This window comes from Vigna angularis, chromosome 4, assembly GCF_016808095.1.
Source record: "Vigna angularis cultivar LongXiaoDou No.4 chromosome 4, ASM1680809v1, whole genome shotgun sequence".
Classification (NCBI taxonomy): Eukaryota; Viridiplantae; Streptophyta; class Magnoliopsida; order Fabales; family Fabaceae; genus Vigna; species Vigna angularis.
The window spans coordinates 24,708,532-24,719,426 of record NC_068973.1 but is presented as its reverse complement, the minus strand read 5'-3'; the positions used below and the strand labels follow the sequence as shown (position 1 = coordinate 24,719,426).

General features: G+C 29.9%; 1 long non-coding RNA gene across 2 annotated transcripts; it reads right to left on the bottom strand.

The window, feature by feature from the left end:
• Positions 1-2,938: 2,938 nt before the first annotated feature.
• LOC108331160 (uncharacterized) lies at positions 2,939-5,343 on the bottom strand. Of its 2 annotated transcripts, XR_001832348.2 has the most exons (4): positions 5,022-5,343; positions 3,727-4,374; positions 3,458-3,644; positions 2,939-3,342 (listed from the first exon to the last, which is right to left on the bottom strand). It is a non-coding gene; the product is annotated as an uncharacterized LOC108331160 (long non-coding RNA). The 2 variants fall into 2 exon arrangements; XR_001832347.2 differs by having other exon boundaries at positions 3,727-5,343.
• Between the last annotated feature and the right edge of the window lie 5,552 nt (positions 5,344-10,895).

The following is a 10,895-nucleotide window of genomic DNA, read 5'->3' as shown; positions in this document are numbered from 1 at the left end:
CTCCCAACATTTAAGGGAAAGTTTCCTAGGAGGCCAAAGAAAAAACTAAGGTTGGAGCAATGGAATCTAAGGAGGGATGAGACCCAAATGGGTCAAGGTGGCCATAAAAAAAATGTAGCATTTGTCGTAAAGTTTGGCACAATAAAAATCATTGTCCCTTACGTCCTGACGTAACAGAACCAACTCCCCCATGCTCTCTACCATCACAACCACCAAGTCCCTAATCCCCATTACCAACACAGGCACCACAACCAACTCCTCAATCCCCTTAAGCATCACAACCACCAACAACACCAACTCCTCAATCCCCTCAACCATAACATGGAGCACCACAGCCAATGTAAGAATCCATACCACAATTAACTCAACCAATGAGAAGGCAACCATTAGATATTAGGAGAAAAGTTTCTTAGCAATAATTTCATGTACTTTGAGTGGAAAATTATTAGGAAAATTTTGATGTAATTTCATTTTGTAATTTGATTATGTTCTTTAATTATGTACTTTAATTATGTAATTTGTTACATTTAACTTGTGAATTAAGCCATTAATGTTATAATGTTATTAAGTGAATTATATTACCACTTTTGTTACTACATTTTGTCAGGTATCCTTCGTACGTATCATGGATCACGTTACAAAAAATTTAAATTAAAGGGGGACTAAATTGAATAATCGATAAGCAAATCAAATTTCATTGATTCTTCATTTCTACTCATTAAAACAGAGATACATCTTGCATTACATCAACCTACAAACATCATCACCCTAAACACATGAACCTAAACATTAACCTTAACATTACATCAACAAAAAATACAACCAGATTGTCCAGCTAACAACATCAACCTAAACACAACCACAATATCAAAATGTTTAGCACACTACACACACACCTCCAACTAAAACTTTTATCCTTTTATTCAAAACTTTCACTAAATTTTCCATATCATAAATCCTCCTCCTTTGCCTGGCAATTGTAGCATCTCTTTCATCAACGTTTTCTTCAAAACACCACTTGAAAAAGTTATAGGACATCCTATTTGAAGATCCACTTTGTTACTCACCAAAATAACTTTAAAGTCAATATTAATTATCAACACATAAATCCAATAGATATAAAGTAAAAAGGGTATTCATAAAATCTTGTAGTGACGACATTTCCAAAATTTTCTGTCAACATTCTTTACAGTTTTGGCCATTTTGATTACAACAATATCACCACAATTGCAAATAAGGATTATCCCACCTCCCCTCCAACCACCACTATGTGATGAATGAGAAATTTCTTAGCCCTATATATTGGAATAAGAAGAACAACATTGGGAAGAAGTTATATCTCTGTGGACACAAGGACTTTGCTCAATTGAAGGAACAAATTCCAAGAACCCTAACCCTTTTCATATAGGAATCTTAACCCTCAGCCAAACTTTAACTTTAACTTAACATTGCCACATCACTTGGTCTTATTTTGCCACATATTTTAAAAATTGACAATTCATTGAATATTGACTAAGATGAACATTACACCGTTAACAATTTAAATGTTATTAGCGATTTAAACGCCGTCTGAAAAATAACCAAATTGAACAATTTTCATAAAATGAGAGATCATTTTGAATGCGAAAAAAACTTAAAGACCATTTTAAATAAAACTAAGGAATATAAGAATTAAGTCTGTTTTTTTTATAAACCACGACTTTATTAGTTTTTCTTATAATTAGGAAAGAAATACTTACATGTATTTTTTTAAGGGCAGTTATCATATTTTGTTATTTTAATGGGTGTAAATAGTTATATTTGTCCTGAAATAACTATCTTTTTATACAATCATGACTTTATTAGTTTTTTTCATATTCTAATGTTTATATAATCATGAATTTATTCACTTTATAGTCTCTGCTTTCTGTTTTCTTATGTTTATCACTGTTTACGTTATAATGTGTTTTTGGTTTTAAGTACACAAGTTTAGATACATTATCGCGTCACCAGAAAAACAAATTCAATATCGTGTTGTATCATATGTACGATAAGTGACAATTGACAGTTATATTTAATTTACTTTTTGAATAAATATATTTACTAATGTGTATTGCTTTGAAAGCAAATAATTATAATATCCATATAAAAATTAACATTTATATTTTGTGCTTTTTAAATAAATTCCAATTTTCAAATTTGGCCGCATTAAACTGTCCTTACCTAAATGTTTTCCACATTTAAATCAATTTTTAATTTACATTATACACTGTATCAATATATTTAACACTTGTATTTCATTTTTTTTGTCAGCATTTGTTGCTTCACATATCTATATTTTTGTCAAACTTTTGGGTTATCTTAAAAGCTAAATTCCACCAACATACTGAGAGATTTGAAGAGTTAAAGTGAGTATATAATTAATGCACATCTATTGACTTTTCATCTTCATGTATAAAATTTCAGTGGTGGATATTCTATCAGTAAATGTAAATTATTCGTAGTCAAAATATTCATTCGGATAGTTAGCAACCCAATGGAAGAAGGAACAATACCTGACGGGTAAAACGTTAGAATCAAAGAAAGAAAAAATAAAACACTATTGAGTAAGTAGTGCAATTCCCTTTATATAAAGAAAGAAAAAATTTAAATAGTTTTTTACACTAATAAAGCTGACAATATATTTTTGGGGATAATTTAGTTACTAAAAAAAGTACATTTTTATGCTTGTAGAGAAATATTAAAAGATAAAATAATAAATATAAAATGGGTATAAAATTTATTAAGTGTCAAAATAGTATTATCTTTAAAAAATATACTCACGCACAAACTTAGCCTTTAATTAATTACTCGTGAGGGATGGAGTTAAAAAAAAAGTTTAGTTGTCCTTTTAAATCCCTAATCAAAGTTAAAAAGAAAATTGCTAACAAAAACATGAATTAGATTAATAAGAGAACTGTTCATGCTGACAAAAAAAGCCCAATGTCTTATTTCGAATTTAGATTTTCTGTTTAACTTTAATTACATCTTCAAAATTAATTACATGCTGACAAAAATAATAGCCTTTACATATTATTTTTAACAGAAAAATAACGGAAAAAAAATCAATAAAAATGGTTCCCAATGGATGAGTTTATGTAGCAGAAGATATGACAAGTTTATCTCTTTTCTTTTACACAAAAATACATGTACGTAGCAGTAGGTCATAGGGATAACCAAAAGATCAGAGTTCATTTTATACAGTCACTACTTTTGTCTGACATCATAATCTTCTTCAATATCCTGTCTGCTGAATTTGTATAAATCTCCACATATCTCTCTATAAATTAATATTATACTTCACTCGGTCCCACTCTTAGGAAACTGAACAGAAAAAGAAATAGAGATCAATCCAAAACAATATTCATCATCCATCTCTGGTGCTTTTAAATTATTAGGAAAGGAAAAAAAAAACTAAGGTATTCATAGATATTGATACCTTCAAGAAGGCAATGTTTGGAACGAATACAAACATGTGAACTGTTGGACCCATCATCACCTAAACTTTGCTTTTTCAGCCACCAAGAAAAGAATTGAAGGAAAGCAAGGGGAAATGAGAGAGAAGCCGATGTTGTAATGTCGAAGAACTGGAAAGGAAAGTAGCATGTACAGTGCTGATTCTCTTCCTGAAAAATATGTCATGTAAAAGTAATCACACACAAAGTTATATATATATATATATGAAGTTGAATTGCACAAATTACGTACCATGTAATGTAATGTTGATGAGGAGTTGTGAAAGTGGTAATATGATGATTTTGCTGGGAAGTGAAAAAGTACTACTAGGTGGGGCATCCAGCTATAAAACTCATATGCCACTGTTGCAGATGTTGGCTGAATCTTGGGCAGCCTAGTGAGGAAGAGTTAATACTTACAAAGACCTAGAAGACGATATGTTACATCAGCTACAGTTGTGGCTGCAACTTTTTGTGCCACTGGATGAATACTAAGAAATTGGTGTTGTTGGAGACAGATATATTATAATGTTATATGTTTATACATACATGTATATATATATATATATATTAATATCAATGATGGAGACAACAGAAAGAAGGAGCTCCCCTTCAGTCCAAGCACAGAGCAAGAGGGATGCAAAATATCTCCTGCTTCATTCACACAATTACAGTAGAAAATGGTTTCATATAAACCCCTACTGTGTGTGTATGAATGAGTCAGCAGATACTTGAGCAACCCTTTAGTCCCCCATACCCATACGTGGGCTGAAGGAAGCTCCTTCACTCTCTTTCTCTCCCGCTACTGTACTCTCATTCACATCTACATCAATGCATACACCTTTTATTTCCTTCCCAGCCTTTCAAGCAACATCTACACTGCACCTTCCTCATATTCTTGCTGCCACACAGATAATTCACAAACCAATAAAACAATCTAGCTACTCAAAAACCAGGCTAATCAATTGCCTCTTGTATCACAAAAACACATTGTCACACTATGTACTATGTGCTTTCCTATCAGGAAATTAACAAACCTATATGTGTATGTATATACATATATAGTGAGGTTATAAAGGGTTAGATGAATGATAAAATGGGCAATTGTATAAACAGATCACTTTAAAGCATACATGTTCAGATTTTCTGATATATGAATCAATGAATAATAGATCAGATGACAAAATATACAGTTTGCTCAAGTTAGAAAACCCTTTGTGCTGATCCGAACCCAAATTGACCTAATGTAATTGCAAGCCTGTTATGTTAGTGATTAACTGCTTACTAATTAACACAAAACTAACAGAAGAAGTAACTGGAAAAGGCATTTCAGTAGGCCCAAAACAAGGCCAGTTTGAAATAAAAGAAAACTTAGGAAAAGGAAAAGGTAAAAAGCTGAACTGGCAACAAGGAGTACAAAATATGTATACATGTATGTATATATATGTATGTCCATGCAAGTATAAAAAATCTGAGAATTATGTTGGTTTTAAAAAGATTTGACGAAAGTTTGTACCAACATATATAAAAGGGTACATGTATATATACCATATTGAATCGAAGAGCTAAGAAAAGAGGTGGTAGGCATAGAGCAGCAATCAAGTACAGGAAACCCTAATGATGAGAAGTGCAAGAGCAGTGAGAAGAAGAAGGATTAATCGAAGATGTAGAATATAGAATTGGAAGTGATATAGAAAATTTAGAAGGAGATGTGTGTGTGAATTGAAAGGGTTTGGATGAGAAATGAGAAGAAGAAAAAGATGGAAAAAAGCAGGAGGAAGAGGAATCGAAGGTGAGGGGGTGAAGAGGAAGGTAGATGGTGGCAGAAACCCTAAATGAGGTATGTTTTTTTATGGATATCTGCGCTCAAGTGACGAAAGAAAAGGAGAGTTATAAAGAAATGAAAAGAGTAAAGCGTTTAAAGGAGTTGGTGCAGGCTGAATAATGAAAATAATGAAAATAATAAAAATAATAAAAATAATAAAAATTGTATGATTATTTAATTCGTTGATAAGTGTAGTAGAGACATGGTGGGTCACTGTCCCATGAGACTCAGAGACGTGAAAGTAACTCCAATATGTAAAAAAATAATTCTGCTGTCTTCCACATCACACCTTTGACTGGTCGCTCTATTTCACTCCACTAATATTATATCATAAAACATTTTAATTATTAAATTTAATATCTATCTATTACTTAACTCTGATTTTAATTCTCATCTTGCTCAATTTTTCTAACTTTTTTTTTTTTGTTTTTTCGGTGTTAGATCCTCTCATAATTATCCTTGTAACTTGGAAGTGCGTTCTAGTAAACTAGTTAATTCTTTCACGCGTACTTTAACTTGGAACATATGGATCAGAAATAGCAAACCAAACATTCACTTTACATCTTTTTAAATTTGTCACAGCTTATTTACACACTTTATATATATTCATAAATTTGTTCAAATTTACTGTGTATTACAGAATAGAAAAGGGGATTGTTAAAATTAATATAAACTTTTAAAAAAAATTAACCAATACTAAAGTATAATTTAAATTGAAGTTTTATAAAGTTAATACGAAATGTGACTCAATGTGCTTCTTCCTTGTCTATCGCAACTTTATTTGCTCGAAACTAGAATAAGACGATAAGAAAGGACTCATAAATCTTCATTATCTTAAAATGGTATTTTGTTATATAAATTATTGATTATTTGTAGGTGTTTTTGTGAATTTTCAAATTAGACTTTAGACAGTGAAAAGTAAAATTAATTAAGGTAGCAGTTTCCATATAACTCTTTCACTGTTAGATTCCCTTATGTTTGTCTCCCGTATAAATTTTCACAAGTTTGTGGTAGACAAAAAAGGTGAGGCCCCACGTACTCATATAGCCAAACATTTTTTAAAAATGGTACTTCTTCGATTAACTCTCCTCGTGTATTTTGCATATGTATTAATTAATTTTTTAATTCTTATAAAGTGATTTACTTAACCATGTAATTCTACATCACACTTTAAAATACATAACTTTTTTAATTAAGAATCTCTTCAGTTTAATAACTATATTTAGATTTATATGCATTGATAAAATAAATAATCTATATTTAGATTTAGAGAATTTATTTTGTTTGCTTCTTGACCTCATGCTTGATTTTGTGAGGATTTAATAAGGACGCATTAATTATTTAATAAGAACATATATATTTTATCAGAATATACATAATTACCTATTTATATATTGTGTTTTGAAGGTTTCGCTTTTTTCTTCTTCTTATAAAATAGGTTTTCAATCGAAATAAAACAAAAACTTGTTCTATCAAAACAATAATAGTAATAAATAAAAGGTAAAGGCAATTATTGAGTATTAATACGTCGACAACTTCCTTTTTTTTGTCAGAATGACAAACTTCTTTCTCAGAATGAATGGGGAAGGAGCGACGAGGACTGTTTATTTTTCCGTACTGGCAAAAATAATACACTGTTACTTATTTATTTTTACGAAGTCTCGAACAGAAATAAAAATAATATTTAACTATTTTAATAATAAAGAACATACAATCAAGGCTTTGTTTGCGGTTAATTATCGTTAGAAAATTAATATAATGATAACAATAGAGTTGTAATGAAGCGTAAGATAAAGAAGCTTGTCAAGATATAAGGATTCTAGAATAATTTAATAAAACTTATTATGTTTATTTCCAAATGTTAGCTTATTTGACTTTTAAATACTTCTTTGTATCTTTCATGTTCAAACCTTTTATTTTCACTTTTAATTTTCTTCCTTCTAAGCTGTTTATATTTCTTTACTTTGTTTTCTGTTAGTTATTCGTAAATTTATTTACAACTTTTAAATTTTATCTACATTTAAAAATATTAATGTTAGCAATGTTAAAAAGATTTTACTTTTTTATGGCGATTCATTTATAACTAGACATGCATTAACCTGTATACGACCAATTTAATTCCCATTCTTGAAAAAACCACACACACACAAATATTATATATATATATATATATATATATATATATATATATATATATATATATATATATATATATATATATATATATATATATATATATATATAGGTTAATAGATTCATTTATTATTATATATTATCATTTACAGTATATCATTGATTTGAGTATCGCAATGTCACTGCAGGCTTCTCGACCATGAAAAGTTTGACACTATATACTAGAAGAAAACACATTGGTCAGAAGAGTAGAAAGAAAACTAAACACGTGTGATCATGAATATATATCTGTCCACCAAAAACATCAAAATTTATGACATTGTCTTTATTAATAGTCAAATTGCTTAAAGTAAAAAAAGTTGAGACAATAATCTTGAAGACAATTTTTTACAATACTTCTTCTTTCTAAGATCCATTTCCTCTTTACCATTTATTTTATATTTAGAAAACCTCTAAATTATTAACGATTTTAAATTCAATCTTCGTTGTTCACACACACACACACACACACATATATATATATATATATATATATATATATATATATATATATATATATATATATATATATATATATATATATATATATATAACTTCGTTATTTGTAAATTAATAACTTCATTATTTGTTATATCAATATCAATTAAATATATAATTGTAACTTCATTTTATTTCTAACATTTTTACTTCAATATTTCTCCTTAAGTAAAAGTACTCTTATTTTCAACTTATTTGTTTGTACTAATTACGTGTACTTATAAACATTTAACTTTGATAAAGAAGAGAAAATCCATATTTTGAAAAGACAATGTTAATAGGTTGCAAAGGGTTGTGTTCCATATTAGAATGATTGAAGAGATGTCTAAGATTTTGCAATGTGCTTCCTTAGCTGGTCACAATATTCTTCCTTACATATGGAGACCACACATCATTCAGCTGTGCTTTTGATAGTCTCATTCCTCATCATCAAGATTTCATAAACTGTCAGAGACCACGACATGCTTGCACCCCATTTTCTAACCAAACTCTAACTTTATTTTCCATTCCAATCTAATTTTTGCGCTCAAAACTCGTTGCACACTTCAACTATGCATTTCTACATTCACCGTTCCACCTCACTGCAGCCTAACTAGCTAACACAAAAAGCCTAACCATAGGGTTTGGCTCAAAAAGTTACGAGTTACTTTTCCAAGAAGAAAAGGATAGAGAGCGAAGAACGTGGCAAATGGAGTACTACTAAAGTGTATGTATGCTCATGCAACTCGTAAACTTAAAGTTCACTGGTTGAACTCATCTAATCTTAATTGTATCAGCATGCTGAATTATGATAACTGAGTACTCCTAATAACTTGCTTGACAGAAAAAACTAAAGAATGGAAGTTAATATTGATTAGGAATATGGGAAAAGCAAAAGTAGAAACAGCGAAGCAGGAAGTGATGGAGTAGAATAGGACAAACTAAACTGAGAAAAGAAATGGAGATTTGGGAGAAGAAAAGGAAGGAAAAGAGAGATGAAAAAGGTGATAGGAGTCAAAAGGGTGGAAGAAAGTCATGATGGAAAGGGATGAAGGTTGGAGGGTCAAAAGTTGAAGTGATGAAGTAAGGGAATTGAAAGAAAGTGAATAATAATGTGTTCTCCCACAATACCACGGTGGGGAGCAGCAGCCAGACCATCAATGGACCACAAAAGATATGCCTTCACCATCTTTATATCTCTCCAGATTCTCTTCACATTTATTTCCCATACAATGTTTAACTTTTCCTTAACCATTCTTCCACACTCCTCCCTTTCACCACCTCCACATCTTCTGCTTCCAAATTTAGTTATTAATTTAATGTTCCCACCTACATTCACTTTTCTTTTTTCAGAATGCACCATCACCACATTCTCACCTTTTTTTTTATCTAAGACCACTCAACAAAAACTTCCCCCGCACTTTCATACAACCTCAAATTCACCCTAGCAAAAATAAAATCTGATTTTCTATTTTGGACTTCATTCATCAAGTCCTGCTGCCTCACATTACGCTTCACTCAACCGCTTTCTTTAATCATATGCAAACAAGATACCGAATCTAGGATGTAGAAATAGGATAATTTAAACAAAAACAAAAAAGATTTTATGTGCAAGTATCTCCAGTATACATGTCATCAAGGAACAGATATGCCTAAATATTGAGAATAGAATCCTCTAAACCAACTTACAGATATATAAGCAAAAACCTTCTAAGTATGAATTCTTTGAATTTGAATTACATAACGTGTTACGACAACTTTATCTTGTTAAGGTGGTTGGTAGCCAGCATGGTTGGTGTCTGGATAGATCCTGTTGTTCCTGTTCCTATGATGGACTCTGTGGTAGATCTTGTGGGCATGATAATGTTTGTATTATACATGGATCTTATATTGTTAAGAATTTAGATGTTCCAGTAACAGATGGTGTGTCAAAGGAATGACTAATATGTTTTCTTTTAAGAATAACATTGTCATTATTATATATTATTTAAAGGGATTACAGTGTTTAGATTCACTCATTGTAATTTTTTAACCAATCCTAATAACTTCTAAATGAGTTAATATCTCTGATCAGAAAAAAAAATTAATTCTAAGAAAGATGATAACCCAGTTCAAATTACAGATAAACCTAATTTAAATAACTAAAAAAGTTAATAATAATTTTTCAGAATAAGGATTTCTAAACAACACTAAAAATTTTAAGAGCTTTTTACAAATTGTATCTCTTAATATGCTGGTAAAATTTATTATTGAGTTCTATCTCTTAATATTCTGATAAAATTTATGATTGAGTTTTAATTTTTTTTATCATTGATTTATTTTTTCCATTTATGTAGTTATTTTGTTTTTTTATAATAATATTTTTTTTTAATTTATTTTTATCGTAAGTTTGACATTATCATCTGTGACTTTTTTTTCTTTTCATTTTTATTTTCTTTAATAAAATCTTCATAACATCTTATTTGGAATTGCACAAGGGGTGAAACTTTACTTGAACTGCAGATTCCTTTCCTCCTAGTTTTTTTTTACTTGAAAACTACTTAAACTTTTATGCTACGAATGAGAAAAAGAAAAGTAATCAAAAAGTTGTAGAGCAAGCGAATTTACTACACAAGGACGCGAAAACAGCTGGAAAAATGATGTTAAGGATGCCTGTCATGACGGACGGTCATGTTCAAAATTTAGGTTGAGTCCAGATATAACCAATCAGTTAAGTGATTTAATATTCTTGCAAACTAATAGTCGATATTTACTTATTCTTTATTCATTTAATACTTCATTTACAAAAACGTTACGCTAAATCGCCAAAAACAAATTTCAATTAAGTTTTGTAAATATAATAATTTTCAATCCACTGGTTATGCTGATAAAATTCAATGGTGATAAACATTTATTTAAGAAAATGTCAAAACTTGTTATAAATTTTCCAAGTTATGCCTGGAGAAGAC